The sequence below is a fragment of the Cupressus sempervirens genome, chromosome 2 (genome assembly GCF_028749045.1).
Source record: "Cupressus sempervirens isolate cs-2001-9-10 chromosome 2, ASM2874904v1, whole genome shotgun sequence".
Taxonomy (NCBI): domain Eukaryota; kingdom Viridiplantae; phylum Streptophyta; class Pinopsida; order Cupressales; family Cupressaceae; genus Cupressus; species Cupressus sempervirens.
Window position 1 is genome coordinate 558,549,912 of NC_143119.1, and position 17,018 is coordinate 558,566,929.

Below are 17,018 nucleotides of genomic sequence, written 5' to 3' on the forward strand. Positions count from 1 at the left end.
GGGTCCTCGGGTTTTGTAATTTTTTGCACAACCCATGTCACCGTGCTCAACTTGATTCTAAGTGCCTCGAGTCATGTACGTGGTCCAAAAGAGGTCAACCTTTTTTTTTTGGGGGGTTAATGCCCAAAGTTTTCAACTCGAACCGTGTCGGCAACCCCGACACGAATCGCCCGAATTACCCGAACCCCGACTCGAATCGCGTCGAGCCTTAACCACCTCCAATTTTTTCGCACGACTCATGTCACCGTGCTGGACATGATTCTAAGTGCGCCGAGTCATGTGCGTGATCCAAAGGTGGTCAACTCTTTTTTTTGGTTAACGCCCAAAGTTTTCAACCCAAATTGTGTCGGCGACCCCGACTCGTATCGCCTCGAGCCTTAACCGCCTCCAATTTTTTTGCAGGACTCATGTCACCATGCTCAACTTGGTGCCCCAAGTCATGTACGTGATCCAAAAGTGGTTAACTTCTTCCTTCTTTGGTTAACACCCAAAGATTTCAACCCGAATCGTGTCAGCAACCCCAACTCAAATCGCCTCGAGCCTTAATCGCTTGCAATTTTTTTGAACCACTCATGTCACCGTGCTTGACTTGATTCTATGTGCCCCAAGTCATGTACGTGATCCAAAAGTGATTAACTCTTTTTCTGGCTAACGGCCAAAGTTTTCGAATCGACTCAGCTACCCCGACTCGAATTGCCTCGAGCCTTAACCGCCTCCATTTTTTTTTCGCTCGACTCATGTAATCGCACTCGCCTTGATTCTGAGTGGCCCGAGTCACTTACGTGATCCAAAACCGGGTAACTTTTTCTTTTTTCTTTTTTTTGTCAAGTCCCAAAGTTTTGAACTCGAATAGAGTCGAATGCCCCGACTCGAGTCGTCTCCAAATTTTTCGCACGACTCATGTCACCGTGCTTGACTTGATTCTAAGTGCCCCGAGCCGTGTACATGATCCAAAAGCGGTTAACTTTTTCTTTTTGGTTAACGCCCAAAGTTTTCAACCCGACCCGCCTCGGCAACCTCAACTCGAAGCGCCTCGAGCCTTAATGGCCTCCAATGTTTTTGCACGACTCATGCCACCGTCGACTTTTTGCTTGAATCATGTCACCCAGGGCACCTCGATGCTACATGACCCGAGCCCTGTGCGCGATCCAAAATCGGGTAACGTTTTTTTTTTTAACTCCCAAAATTTCATTCTTTTTTGCCTTATGAGGCCTATCATGATCTCTTTTTATAAAGAAAATTCTCAAATCAGATCGTTTCGGCTACCCTACCTCGAATCCGGCTAGCTAGGCGTAACGCCTCGAGTCGGCTCGGCAATACGTGAACTGAAACTTGTGCGTGATCCAAAAGCGGGTAACTTGTTTTTTTTTTTTTTTTTGTAATGCCTAAAATTTAGCGCTTTTTGCTGTACAGGGCCTCTCATGATTTTTTTTGTTTTTTTTTTTTTTCCCCTCGTCGACCCACTCTAGCAACCCAGTCGGGTCGCCCGAGGCTGGGGCGACGGAGATGGGTTGACCTAGTCGGGTGACCCAAGTTGGGTCGACCCAGGCGTGCGATCCTGGCTGGGGACAGCAAGTCGATTCTATAAGTTTACTTGCCAATTTTGCTAGCCAAGTCGGCTCACCAAGTCATCTAACCATGTAGTCTTTGCCAAATCAAGAATTGACTCTTTAAGTCCACTCATAGCTCGTCAAGCTAGCTCACCAAGATGACTTACCGTCTCGCCTCACCAGGTTGCCCCACCAGGTCGCCTCTTCTTTAAGACCGCTCACCATGTCGGCTCCCCAAGTCACCTCACCGAGTCGACTATTCAGGTTGCCTCACCAAGTCGACCCCTTAAGTTTGCTCACCAAGTCAGCTCCCTAAGTCAGCTCACCAAGTCGACTCACCTAGTCATTTTACCACCTTGCCCCAGCAGGTGTGCTCGCCAAGTCGCCCCGCCGAGTTGCTTCTCTAAGCCCACTCACCATATCAGCTCACCAAGTCAGCTCACCAAGTCGACTCACCATCTCGCCTCAATAAGTTGGCTTGCCGAGTTACCCCACCAAGTCGTCGCCTCTTTAAGCCCGCTCACCGTGTCAGCTCGTCAGGTCGGCTCACCAAGTCGACTAATCAAGTAGGCCCACCAAGTCGCCTCAAGGATAGCTCCTCACCATGAGTCACCTCACCATGTTGACTCAATGAGTCACCTCACCATGTTGACTCTTTGAGCCCGCTCGCCGGGTTGCCTCACCAAGTTGACTTAAGTACGTTGCCAAGTCGACTCTTTAAGTTCGCTCGCCAGGTCGACTCGCCAAGTCAGCTCACCATGTCATCTCAATGAACCAACTCACCGAGTCACCTCAGCACGTCGGCTCTCTAATACCACTCGCCAAGTCACCCCACCAACTCGCCCCGTTAGGCCCACTCTCACCAAGTAGACTCTTTAAGTCTGCTCATAAAGTCGAGCCACCAAATACTCTCACCAAGTCGACTCTTTAAATCCTTTCATCAAGTCACCCAACCAAGTACTCTCACCAAGTCAACTCTTTAGGTCCGTTCATCAAGTCACCCCGCAAAGTTGATCCCTCTAAGTTTGTTCATCGAGTCACCCGACCAAGTTGACTGTTTAAGTACTTTAATCAAGTCACCCTGCCAAGCCGACTCTTTAAGTCCGTTCATCAAGTCACCAGAACAACTACTCTCACCAAGTCAACTCTGTAAGTCCGTTCATCAAGTCGGCCCACCAAGTGCTCCCACCAAGTTGACTCTTTAGGTCCATTCATCAAGTTGACCCTTTAAGTCCGTTCATCAAGTCGCCCCACCGAGTTGCTTCTCTAAGCCCACTCACCATGTCAGCTCACCAAGTCGGTTGTTCAAGTACCTTGCCAAGTCAACTCTTTAAGTTCGCTCGCAAGGTCAGCCTGCCCAAGTCACCTCTTTAAGTTCATTTTCCAGGTCGGCCCGCCCAAGTCGCATCAGCGGGCTAACTCACCGAGTCACCTCACGAAGTTGACTCTTTAAGTGCGCTCACCAAGTCAGCTCACCAAGTCGACTCACCATCTCACCTCGATAAGTCTGCTTGCCAAGTTACCCCACCAAGTCGTCCCCTCTTTAAGCTCGCTCACCGTGTCAGCTCGTCAAGTCGGCTCACCAAATCGACTAATCAAGTTGGCCCACCAAGTCGCCTCAAGGATAGCTCCTCACCATGAGTCACCTCACCATGTTGACTCAATGAGTCGCTCACCATGTTGACTCTTTAAGCCTGCTCGCCGGGTCGCCTCACCAAGTCGACTCGAGTACGTTGCCAAGTCAAATCTTTAAGTTCGCTTGCCGGGTCGACTCGCCAAGTCAGCTCACCATGCCATCTCAACGAACCAACTCTTTGAGTCGCCTCACCACGTCGGCTCTCTAATACCACTCGCCAAGTCACCCCACCAACTCACCCCGTTAGGCCCACTCACCACATCGCCCCGTTAGGCCCACTCTCACCAAGTGGACTCTTTAAGTCTGCTCATAAAGTTGAGCCACCAAGTACTCTCACCAAGTCGACTCTTTAAGTCCTTTCATTGAGTCACCCCACCAAGTACTCTCACCAAGTCAACTCTTTAGGTCCGTTAATAGAGTCACCCCACCAAGTCGACCCTTCAAGTGCATTAATCAAGTCACCCCACCAAGTTGACTCTTTAAGTTCATTCATCAAGTCACCGCGCCAGGTCAGCCCACAAATTACTCTCACCAAGTCGACTCTTTAAGTTCTTTCATCAAGTCACCCCGCCAGGTCAGCCCACCGACTACTCTCACCAAGTCGACTCTTTAAGTTTGCTCACCAAGTCACCCCGCCAGGTCGGCCCACCAAGTACTCTCACCAGGTCGACTCTTTAGGTTTGTTCATCAGGTCACCCAACCGAGTACTCTCACCAAGTCGACTCTTTAAGTTCATTCATCAAGTCACCCCGCCAGGTCAGCCCACAAATTACTCTCACCAAGTCGACTCTTTAAGTTCGTTCATCAAGTCACCCCGCCAGGTCAGCCCACCGACTACTCTCACCAAGTCGACTCTTTAAGTTTGCTCACCAAGTCACCCCGCCAGGTCGGCCCACCAAGTACTCTCACCAGGTCGACTCTTTAGGTTTGTTCATCAGGTCACCCCACCGAGTACTCTCACCAAGTTGACTCTTTAAGTTCGTTCATCAAGTCGCCCTGCCAGGTCGGCCCACCAAGTACTCTCACCAAGTCGACCCTTTAAGTTCGATCATCAACTCACCCTGCCAGGTCAGCCCACCAAGTACTCTCACAAAGTTGACTCTTTAGGTTCGTTCATCAATTCACCCCGCCAGCTCAGCCCACCAAGTTCTCTCACCAGGTCGACTCTTTAAGTTCATTCATCAAGTCACCCCGCCAGTTTGACCCACCAAGTACTCTCACAAAGTCGACTCTCTAAGTTCGTTCATCAAGTCACCCTGCCAGGTCAGCCCACAAAGTACTCTCACCAAGTCACCCCGCTAGTTCGACCCACCAAGTCGACCCTTTAAGTTCGTTCATCAAGTCACCCGGCCAAGTCGGCCCACCAAGTTGACTCTTTAAGTCCGTTCATCAAGTCACGTGACCAGGTCAGCCCACTGAGTACTCTCACCAAGTCGACTCTTTAAGTTTGTTCATTAAGTCTCCCGGCCAGGTCGGCCCACCAAGTACTCTCACCAAGTTGACTCTCTAAGTCCGTTCATCAAGTCAGCCCGCCAGGTCGGCCCACCAAGTCGAATCTTTAAGTCCGTTCATCAAGTCACCCCACCAAGTACTCTAACCAAGTCGATTCTTCAAGTGTGTTCATCAAGTCACCCGACCAACTACTCTCACCAAGTCGACTCTTTAACTATGTTCATCAAGTCACCCCACCAAGCACTCTCACCACGTCAACTCTTTAGGTTCGTTCATAAAGTCACCCCACCAAGTCGACGCTTCAAGTGCGTTCATCAAGTCACCCCACCAAGTACTCTCACCAATTCAACTCTTTAAGTCTTTTCATCAAGTCACCACACCAAGTACTCTCACCAAGTCAACTCTTTAGGACCGTTCATCAAGTCACCTCGCCAAGTTGACCCTTGAAGTCCGTTCACCAAGTACTCCCACCAAGTCGACTCTTTAAGTCAGTTCACGAAGTCACCCAACCAGGTCGGCCCACCAAGGACTCTCACCAAGTCGACTCTCTAAGTCTGTTCATCAGGTCACCCCACCGAGTACTCTCACCAAGTCAACTCTTTAGGTCCGTTCATCAAGTCACCCCGCAAAGTCGACCCTCTAAGTTTGTTCATTGAGTCACCCGACCAAGTTGACTCTTTAAGTCCTTCCATCAAGTCACCCCGCCAAGCCGACTGTTTAAGTCTGTTCATCAAGTCACCAGAACAACTACTCTCACCAAGTCGACTCTATAAGTCCGTTCATCAAGTCGGCCCACAAAGTACTCCCACCAAGTCAACTCTTTAAGTCCGTTCATCAGTTCACCCCGCCAAGTACTCTCACCAAGTCAACTTTTTAGGTCCGTTCATCAAGTCACCCCGCCAAGTCGACCCTTTAAGTCCATTCATCAAGTCGCCCCGTCGAGTTGCTTCTCTAAGCCCACTCACCATGTCAGCTCACCAAGTCGGTTGTTCAAGTGCGTTGCCAAGTCAACTCTTTAAGTTCGATCGCCAGGTCAGCCCGCCCAAGTCGCCTCTTTAAGTTCGTTCGCCAGGTCGGCCCGCCCAAGTCGCATCAGTGGGCTAACTTGCCGAGTCACCTCACGAAGTTGACTCTTTAAGTGCGCTCACCAAGTCAGCTCACCAAGTCAACTCACCATCTCGCCTAGATAAGTTGGCTTGTCGAGTTACCCCACCAAGTTGTCGCCTCTTTAAGCCTGCTCACCGTGTCAGCTTGTCAGGTCGGCTCACCAAGTCGACTAATCAAGTAGGCCCACCAAGTCACCTCAAGGATAGCTCCTCACCATGAGTCACCTCACCATGTTGACTCAATGAGTCGCCTCACCATGTTGACTCTTTGAGCCCGCTCGCCGGGTTGCCTCACCAAGTCGACTCGAGTATGTTGCCAAGTTGACTCTTTAAGTTCACCCGCCGGGTCGACTCGCCAAGTCAGCTCACCATGTCATCTCAACGAACCAACTCGCTGAGTCGCCTCACCACGTCGGCTCTCTAATACCACTCGCCAAGTTGCCCCACCAACTTGCCCCGTTAGGCCCACTCACCACATCGCCCCGTTAGGCCCACTCTCACCAAGTGGACTCTTTAAGTCTACTCATAAAGTTGAGCCACCAAGTACTCTCACCAAGTCGACTCTTTAAGTTCGTTCATCAAGTCGCCCCGCCAGGTCGGCCCACCAAGTACTCTCACCAAGTCGACCCTTTAAGTTCGGTCATCAACTCACCCCACCAGGTCGGCCCACCAAGTACTCTCACAAAGTCGACTCTTTAGGTTCGTTCATCAATTCACCCCGCCAGCTCGGCCCACCAAGTTTTCTCACCAGGTCGACTCTTTAAGTTCGTTCATCAAGTCACCCCGCCAGTTCGACCCACCAAGTACTCTCACAAAGTCAACTTTCTAAGTTCGTTCATCAAGTCACCCTGCCAGGTCAGCCCACCAAGTACTCTCACCAAGTCACCCCGCTAGTTCGACCCACCAAGTTGACCCTTTAAGTTCCTTCATCAAGTCACCCGGCCAAGTCAGCCCACCAAGTTAACTCTTTAAGTCCGTTCATCAAGTCACGTGACCAGGTCAGCCCACCGAGTACTCTCACCAAGTCGACTCTTTAAGTTTGTTCATCAAGTCACCCAGCCAGATCGGCCCACCAAGTACTCTCACCAAGTCGACTCTCTAAGTCCATTCATCAAGTCACCCCACCAGGTTGGCCCACCAAGTCGAATCTTTAAGTCTGTTCATCAAGTTACCCCACCAAGTACTCTAACCAAGTCGATTCTTCAAGTGCATTCATCAAGTCACCCGACCAACTACTCTCAGCAAGTCGACTCCTTAACTATGTTCATCAACTCACCCCACCAAGCACTCTCACCACGTCAACTCTTTCGGTCCGTTCATAAAGTCACCCCACCAAGTCGACCCTTCAAGTGCGTTCATCAAGTCACCCCACCAAGTACTCTCACCAATTCCACTCTTTAAGTCTTTTCATCAAGTCACCACACCAAGTACTCTCACCAAGTCAACTCTTTAGGACCGTTCATCAAGTCACCTCGCCAAGTCGACCCTTGAAGTCCGTTCATCAAGTCACCCCACCAAGTACTCCCACCAAGTTGACTCTTTAAGTCAGTTCACGAAGTCACCCAACCTGGTCGGCCCACCAAGGACTCTCACCAAGTCGACTCTCTAAGTCTGTTCATCAGGTCACCCCACTGAGTACTCTCACCAAGTCAACTCTTTAGGTCTGTTCATCAAGTCACCCCGCAAAGTCGACCCTCTAAGTTCATTCATCGAGTCACCCAACCAAGTCGACTGTTTAAGTCCTTTCATCAAGTCACCCCGCCAAGCCGACTCTTTAAGTCCGTTCATCAAGTCACCAGAACAACTACTCTCACCAAGTCGACTCTATAAGTCCATTCATCAAGTCGGCCCACCAAGTACTCCCACCAAGTCGACTCTTTAAGTCCGTTCATCAGTTCACCCCGCCAAGTACTCTCACCAAGTCAACTCTTTAGGTCCGTTCATCAAGTCACCCCGCCAAGTCGACCCTTTAAGTCCGTTCATCAAGTCGCCCCACCGAGTTGCTTCTCTAAGCCCACTCACCATGTTAGCTCACCAAGTCGATTGTTCAAGTGCATTTCCAAGTCAACTCTTTAAGTTCGCTCGCCAGGTCAGCCTGCCCAAGTCGCCTCTTTAAGTTCGTTCGCCAGGTCGGCCCGCCCAAGTCGCATCAGCGGGCTAACTCGCCGAGTCACCTCATGAAGTTGACTCTTTAAGTGCGCTCACCAAGTCAGCTCACCAAGTCGACTCACCATCTCACCTCGATAAGTTGGCTTGCAGAGTTACCCCTCCAAGTTGTCACCTCTTTAAGCCCGCTCACCGTGTCAGCTCGTCAGGTCGGCTCACCAAGTCGACTAATCAAGTAGGCCCACCAAGTTGCCTCAAGGATAGCTCCTCACCATGAGTCGCCTCACCATGTTGACTCAATGAGTTGCCTCACCATGTTGACTCTTTGAGCCCGCTCGCCAGGTCGCCTCACCAAGTCGACTCGAGTAAATTGCAAAGTCGACTCTTTAAGTTCACTCGCCGGGTCGACTCGCCAAGTTAGCTCACCATGTCATCTCAACGAACCAACTTGCCAAGTCACCTCACCACGTCGGCTCTCTAATACCACTCGCCAAGTCGCCCCACCAACTCGCCCTGTTAGGCCCACTCACCACATCGCCCCGTTAGGCCCACTCTCACCAAGTGAACTCTTTAAGTCTGCTCATAAAGTCCAGCCACCAAGTACTCTCACCAAGTCGACTCTTTAAGTTCGTTCATCAAGTCGCCCTGCCAGGTCAGCCCACCAAGTACTCTCACCAAGTTGACCCTTTAAGTTCGGTCATCAACTCACCCCGCTAGGTCGGCCCACCAAGTACTCTCACAAAGTTGACTCTTTAGGTTTGTTCATCAAATCACCCCGCCAGCTTGACCCACCAAGTTCTCTCACCAGGTCGACTCTTTAAGTTCGTTCATCAAGTCACCCCGCCAGTTCGACCCACCAAGTACTCTCACAAAGTCGACTCTCTAAGTTCGTTCATCAAGTCACCCTGCCAGGTCAGCCCACCAAGTACTCTCACCAAGTCACCCCGCTAGTTTGACCCACCAAGTCGACCCTTTAAGTTCGTTCATCAAGTCACTCGGCCAAGTCAGCCCACCAAGTTGACTCTTTAAGTCCGTTCATCAAGTCACATGACCAGGTCAGCCCACCGAGTACTCTCACCAAGTCGACTCTTTAAGTTTGTTCATCAAGTCACCCGGCCAGGTCGGCCCACCAAGTACTCTCACCAAGTCGACTCTCTAAGTCCGTTCATCAAGTCACCCTGTCAGGTCGGCCCACCAAGTCGAATCTTTAAGTCCGTTCATCAAGTCACCCCACCAAGTACTCTAACCAAGTCGATTCTTCAAGTGCGTTCATCAAGTCACCCGACCAACTACTCTCACCAAGTCGACTCTTTAACTATGTTCATCAAGTCACCCCACCAAGTACTCTCACCATGTCAACTCTTTCGGTCCGTTCATAAAGTCACCCCACCAAGTCGACCCTTCAAGTGCGTTCATCAAGTCACCCCACCAAGTACTCTCACCAATTCGACTCTTTAAGTCTTTTCATCAAGTCACCACACCAAGTACTCTCACCAAGTCAACTCTTTAGGACCGTTCATCAAGTCACCTCGCCAAGTCGACCCTTGAAGTCCGTTCATCAAGTCACCCCACCAAGTACTCCCACCAAGTTGACTCTTTAAGTCAGTTCACGAAGTCACCCAACCAGGTCGGCCCACCAAGGACTCTTACCAAGTCGACTCTCTAAGTCTGTTCATCAGGTCACCCCACCAAGTACTCTCACCAAGTCAACTCTTTAGGTCTGTTCATCAAGTCACCTCGCAAAGTCGACCCTCTAAGTTCGTTCATCGAGTCACCCGACCAAGTCGACTGTTTAAGTCCTTTCATCAAGTCACCCCGCCAAGCCGACTCTTTAAGTTTGTTCATCAAGTCACCAGAACAACTACTCTCACCAAGTCGACTCTATAAGTCTGTTCATCAAGTCGGCCCACCAAGTACTCCCACCAAGTCGACTCTTTAAGTCCGTTCATCAGTTCACCCCACCAAGTACTCTCACCAAGTCAACTCTTTAGGTCCGTTCATCAAGTCACCCTGCTAAGTCGACCCTTTAAGTCCGTTCATCAAGTCACCCTGCCGAGTTGCTTCTCTAAGCCCACTAACCATGTCAGCTCACCAAGTTGATTGTTCAAGTGCGTTGCCAAGTCAACTCTTTAAGTTCACTCGCCAGGTCAGCCCTCCCAAGTCACCTCTTTAAGTTCGTTCGCCAGGTCGGCCTACCCAAGTCGCATCAGCGGGCTAACTCGCCGAGTCACCTCACGAAGTTGACTCGTTAAGTGCGCTCACCAAGTCAGCTCACCAAGTCGACTCACCATCTCGCCTCGATAAGTTGGCTTGCCGAGTTACCCCACCAAGTCGTCGCCTCTTTAAGCCCGCTCACCGTGTCAGCTCGTCAGGTCGGCTCACCAAGTCGACTAATCAAGTAGGCCCACCAAGTCGCCTCAAGGATAGCTCCTCACCATGAGTCGCCTCACCATGTTGACTCAATGAGTCACCTCACCATGTTGACTCCTTGAGCCCGCTCGCCGGGTTGCCTCATCAAGTCGACTCAAGTACGTTGCCAAATCGACTCTTTAAGTTCGCTCGCCGGGTCCACTCGCCAAGTCAGCTCACCATGTCATCTCAACGAACCAACTCGCCGAGTCGCCTCACCACGTTGGCTCTCTAATACCACTCGCCAAGTCGCCCCACCAACTCGCCCTGTTAGGCCCACTCACCACATCGCCCTGTTAGGCCCACTCTCACCAAGTGGACTCTTTAAGTCTGCTCATAAAGTCGAGCCACCAAGTACACTCAACAAGTCGACTCTTTAATTTCGTTCATCAAGTTGCCCCACCAGGTCGGCCCACCAAGTACTCTCACCAAGTCGACCCTTTAAGTTCGATCATCAACTCACCCCGCCAGGTCGGCCCACCAAGTACTCTCACAAAGTCGACTCTTTAGGTTCGTTCATCAATTCACCCCGCTAGCTCGGCCCACCAAGTTCTCTTACCAGGTTGACTCTTTAAGTTCGTTCATCAAGTCACCCCGCCAGTTCGACCCACCAAGTACTCTCACAAAGTCGACTCTCTAAGTTCGTTCATCAAGTCACCCTGCCAGGTCAGCCCACCAAGTACTCTCACCAAGTCACCCCACTAGTTCGACCCACCAAGTTTACCCTTTAAGTTCGTTCATCAAGTCACCCGGCCAAGTCGGCCCACCAAGTCGACTCTTTAAGTCCGTTCGTCAAGTCATGTGACCAGGTCAGCCCAACGAGTACTCTCACCAAGTCGACTCTTTAAGTTTGTTCATCAAGTCACCTGGCCAGGTCGGCCCACCAAGTACTCTCACCAAGTCGACTCTCTAAGTCCGTTCATCAAATCACCCTACCAGGTCAGCCCACCAAGTCGAATCTTTAAGTCCGTTCATCAAGTCACCCCACCAAGTACTCTAACCAAGTCGATTCTTCAAGTGCGTTCATCAAGTCACCCGACCAACTACTCTCACCAAGTCGACTCTTTAACTATGTTCATCAAGTCACCCCACCAAGCACTCTCACCACGTCAACTCTTTCGGTCCGTTCATAAAGTCACCCCACCAAGTCGACCCTTCAAGTGCATTCATCAAGTCACCCCACCAAGGACTCTCACCAAGTCGACTCTCTAAGTCTGTTCATTAGGTCACCCCACCGAGTACTCTCACCAAGTCAACTCTTTAGGTCCATTCATCAAGTCACCTTGCAAAGTTGACCCTCTAAGTTCGTTCATCGAGTCACCTGACCAAGTCAACTGTTTAAGTCCTTTCATCAAGTCACCCCGCCAAGCCGACTCTTTAAGTCCGTTCATCAAGTCACCAGAACAACTACTCTCACCAAGTCGACTCTATAAGTCCGTTAATCAAGTCGGCCCACCAAGTACTCCCACCAAGTCAACTCTTTAAGTTCGTTCATCAGTTCACCCCACCAAGTACTCTCACCAAGTCAACTCTTTAGGTCCGTTCATCAAGTCACCCCGCCAAGTCGACCCTTTAAGTCTGTTCATCAAGTCGCCCCGCCGAGTTGCTTCTCTAAGCCCACTCACCATGTCAGCTCACCAAGTCGATTGTTCAAGTGCGTTGCCAAGTCAACTCTTTAAGTTTGCTCGCTAGGTTAGCCCACCCAAGTCGCCTCTTTAAGTTCATTTGCCAAGTCGGCCCGCCCAAGTCGCATCAGTGGGCTAACTCGCCGAGTCACCTCACGAAGTTGACTCTTTAAGTGCGCTGACCAAGTCAGCTCACCAAGTCGACTCACCATCTCGCCTCGATAAGTTGGCTTGCCGAGTTACCCCACCAAGTTGTTGCCTCTTTAAGCTCGCTCACCATGTCAGCTCGTCAGGTCGGCTCACCAAGTCGACTAATCAAGTAGGCCCACCAAGTCGCCTCAAGGATAGCTCCTCACCATGAGTCGCCTCACCATGCTGACTCTTTGAGCCTGCTCACCGGGTCGCCTCACCGAGTCAACTCAAGTATGTTGCCAAGTCGACTCTTTAAGTTCGCTCGCTAGGTTGACTCGCCAAGTCAGCTCACCATGTCATCTCAACGAACCAACTCGCCGAGTTGCCTCACCACGTCGGCTCTCTAATACCACTCGCCAAGTCGCCCCACCAACTCCCCCCGTTATGCCCACTCACTACATCGCCCCATTAGGCCCACTCACCACATCGCCCCGTTAGGCCCACTCTCACCAAGTGGACTCTTTAAGTCTGCTCATAAAGTCGAGCCACCAAGTACTCTCACCAAGTCGACTCTTTAAGTCCTTTCATCGAGTCAACCCACCAAGTACTCTCACCAAGTCAACTCTTTAGGTCCATTCATAGAGTCACCCCACCAAGTCGACCCTTCAAGTGCCTTCATCAAGTCACCCCACCAAGTCGACTCTTTAAGTTCATTCATCAAGTCACCCCGCCAGGTCAGCCCACAAATTACTCTGACCAAGTCGACTCTTTAAGTTCGTTCATCAAGTTACCCCGCCAGGTCGGCCCACCGAGTGGACTCTTTAAGTTCGTTCATGAAGTCACTCTGCCAAGTCGGCCCACCAGGTCGACTCTTTAAGTTCGTTCATCAAGTCACCCCGCCAGGTCAGCCCACCAACTACTCTCACCAAGTCAACTCTTTAAGTTTGCTCACCAAGTCACCCCGCTAGGTCAGCCCACCAAGTACTCTCACCAGGTCAACTCTTTAGGTTTGTTCATCAGGTCACCCCACCGAGTACTCTCACCAAGTCGACTCTTTAAGTTCGTTCATCAAGTTGCCCTGCCAGGTCGGCCCACCAAGTACTCTCACCAAGTTGAACCTTTAAGTTCAGTCATCAACTCACCCCGCCAAGTCAGCCCACCAAGTACTCTCACAAAGTTGACTCTTTAGGTTCGTTCATCAATTCACCCTGCCAGCTCGGCCCACCAATTTCTCTCACCAGGTCGACTCTTTAAGTTCGTTCATCAAGTCACCCTGCCAGTTTGACCCACCAAGTACTCTCACAAAGTTGACTCTCTAAGTTCGTTCATCAAGTCACCCTGCCAGGTCAGCCCACCAAGTACTCTCACCAAGTCACCCCGCTAGTTCGACCCACCAAGTCGACACTTTAAGTTCGTTCATCAAGTCACCCGGCCAAGTCGGTCCACCAAGTCGACTCTTTAAGTCCGTTCATCAAGTCACGTGACCAGGTCAGCCCACCGAGTACTCTCACCAAGTCGACTCTTTAAGTTTGTTCATCAAGTCACCCGGCCAGGTCGGCCCACCAAGTACTCTCACCAAGTCGACTCTCTAAGTCCGTTCATCAAGTCACCCCGCCAGGTCGGCCCACCAAGTCGAATCTTTAAGTCCGTTCATCATGTCACCCCACCAAGTACTCTAACCAAGTCGATTCTTCAAGTGCGTTCATCAAGTCACCCGACCAACTACTCTCACCAAGTCGACTGTTTAACTATGTTCATCAAGTCACCCCACCAAGCACTCTCACCACGTCAACTCTTTAAGTCCGTTCATAAAGTCACCCCACCAAGTTGACCCTTCAAGTGCGTTCATCAAGTCACCCCACCAAGTACTCTCACCAATTCGACTCTTTAAGTCTTTTCATCAAGTCACCACACCAAGTACTCTCACCAAGTCAACTCTTTAGGACCGTTCATCAAGTCACCTCGCCAAGTCGACCCTTGAAGTTCGTTCATCAAGTCACCCCACCAACTACTCCCACCAAGTCGACTCTTTAAGTCAGTTCACGAAGTCACCCAACTAGGTCGGCCCACCAAGGACTCTCACCAAGTCGACTCTCTAAGTCTGTTCATCAGGTCACCCCACCGAGTACTCTCACCAACTCAACTCTTTAGGTCCGTTCATCAAGTCACCCCGCAAAGTTGACCCTATAAGTTCGTTCATCGAGTCACCCCACCAAGTCGACTCTTTAAGTCCTTTCATCAAGTCACCCCGCCAAGCCGACTCTTTAAGTCCTTTCATCAAGTCACCAGAACAACTACTCTCACTAAGTCGACTCTATAAGTCCGTTCATCTAGTCGGCCCACCAAGTACTCCCACCAAGTCGACTCTTTAAGTCCGTTCATTAGTTCACCCTGCCAAGTACTCTCACCAAGTCAACTCTTTAGGTCCGTTCATCAAGTTACCCCGCCAAGTCGACCCTTTAAGTCCGTTCATCAAGTCGCCCCGCCAAGTACTCTCACCAAGTCGATCCTTTAAGTCCTTTCATCAAGTCACCCCACCAAGTTGACTCTTGAAGTCTGTTCATCAAGTCACCAGAACAAGTAATCTAACCAAGTCAACTCTTTAAGTCCGTCCATAAAGTAACCCCACCAGGTCGGTCCACCAAGTACTCCCACCAAGCCGACTCTTTATGTTTGTTCATCAGTTCACCCCACCAAGTACTCTCACCAAGTTGACTCTTTAAGTCTGCTCATCAAGTCGAGCCACCAGGTACTCTCACCAAGTTGACTCTTTGAGTCTGTTCATCAAGTCGCCCCACTAAGTACTCTAACCAAGTTGATTCTTCAAGTGCGTTCATCAAGTCGCCCCACCAAGTACTCTCACCAAGTCGACTCTTTAAGTCCTTTCATCGAGTCACCCCACCAAGTACTCTCACCAAGTCAACTCTTTAGGTCCGTTCATAGAGTCACCCCACCAAGTTGACCCTTCAAGTGCGTTCATCAAGTCACCCCGCCAGGTCGGCCCACCAAGTCGAATCTCTAAGTCCGTTCATCAAGTCACCGTCTCGATTTGGCTTGGCCGAGCTGATCTGGGCGAGCCATTTTGGTCGACCCGATCTGGCCGAGCTGTTCTGGGCAAGCCATGCTGGCCGAGCCGATCTGGGTGAGCCATTATGGCCGAGCCGATCTGGGCGACCCATTCTGGCCGAGCCGATCTGCGCGACCCATTCTGGTCGAGCCATGCTGGCCGAGGCTTTCTGGCCGGGCCATGCTGGCCGAGCCGATCTGTGCGAGCCATTTTGGCCAAGCCATGCTGGCCGAGCCGATCTAGGCGAGCTGATTTGGGCGAGCCATTCTGGCCGAGCCATGCTGGCTGAGCCGTTCTAGCTGAGCCATGCTGGCCGAGCCGATCTGGGCGAGGCGTTCTGGCCGAGCCGATCTGGCCAAGCTCCAAAAATGGTGTCATGGATCGCTGTTTGGTCGCCTCTATGCCAACTCAATCGGCACAACATTGGGAATGGTTCGACAGCGGTTGTCATTCCAATGTGTCATCGGGATGTCTTGGAACGCGGCCTTTTAAGGGCAAGCTCGCGTCTAGCACTTGGATTGTGCGTCATCACAAGTGAATGGGGAGATCTCTTTGTGAACGGTGGCATGGCGATTGCAAGAGAAAATTGACTTAGTAGTCGGAGCATTGGCCTTGGGCCATTGTGACGGCCTTGCAATTTCTCTATAATTGGAACCTATGTTTGCGCAGTAGCAAAGTTTGCATGTAAGATTGGGCTTTGTTCTTGATGGTTCCAAGTACTCTCACCGAGTCACCAAGTCACCATGCTGGCCGACCCGATCTGGGCGAGCCGATCTGGGCGAGCCGATCTGGGCGAGCCATGCTGGCCGACCCGATCTGGGCGAGCCATTCTTGCCGACCCGATCTGGCCGAGCTCCAAAAACGGTGTCGTGGATGGCTGTTTGGTCACATTTTTCATTGAATTGGATTTTTAAGGGAGTTGTCCGTGCTATCACAGATTTCTAATGCAGAGCAAGCCTCGCACTAATAGCTTATATAGGAGAGGTTGTTGCCGCGAGCCACTCCCATGCCCCTTTCACTGATTCAACATTGGTGTCTAGGCAGATCGGATTGTTGGGTTTTCAAATGGTGTATGCTGATGTTGAATGAATGAAAGGGGCATGAAGCGATCTCAGTGCTTTTCCTCGACTCTCCTTTAGATCATGTTTTCCGATGACTCAATTTTGGAAAAGGTGAGGTAGTGGTTGCCGATCCCTGGCGTGTGTTTTTGGTGATTTTAAAACTTGATCTAAACGTGAGCCCTTGTCTAGCACTCCGGCGTTGCTTGGTATAATGGCAATTTGCTATGGGTGCTCGGCGCTCTAGCAATTTGTCATGGTGTACTTGTCGCAGCTACATGGGAGCTTTAATATCGAAAGCTCTCGGCGAAAAATGGTGGCCGAGCCATGCTGGCCGACCCGATCTGGCTTAGCCATTTTCGTCGACCCGATCTGGCTCTTCTTTCTCACTCCATCGGCACAAATTTGGGAGTTGTTCGACAGCGGTTGTCGTTCCAATGTGTCATTGCGGTGATCTGGAGAGCGATGCTAAGGGCGGGAGCTTGCGTCTAGCATTTGGGGATGTTTGTGCAAGCGAGCAGGGGAGCTTCTCTTATCGAAACCTCTCTATGGCCTTTGAATATAGACCCAGTGCCGACGATATCGATGGATACGAGCCTTGGATTCTAAAATTGTTCAGCTAACATTGGTTTTTGTGAGAGATGGTTATGAAAGCACTTCCCAATCGATACGCGGGAGTTCCCTAAGATTGCCTCTGTGCCAACTCGATCGGCACAACATTGGGAATGGTTCGTCAGCGATTGTCATTCCAATGTGTCATCGGGATGTCTTGGAACGCAGCCTTTCAAGGGCGAGCTCGCGTCTAGCACTTGGATTGTGCATCGTCACAAGTGATTGGGGAGATCTCTCTGTGAACGGCGGCATGGCGATTGCAAGA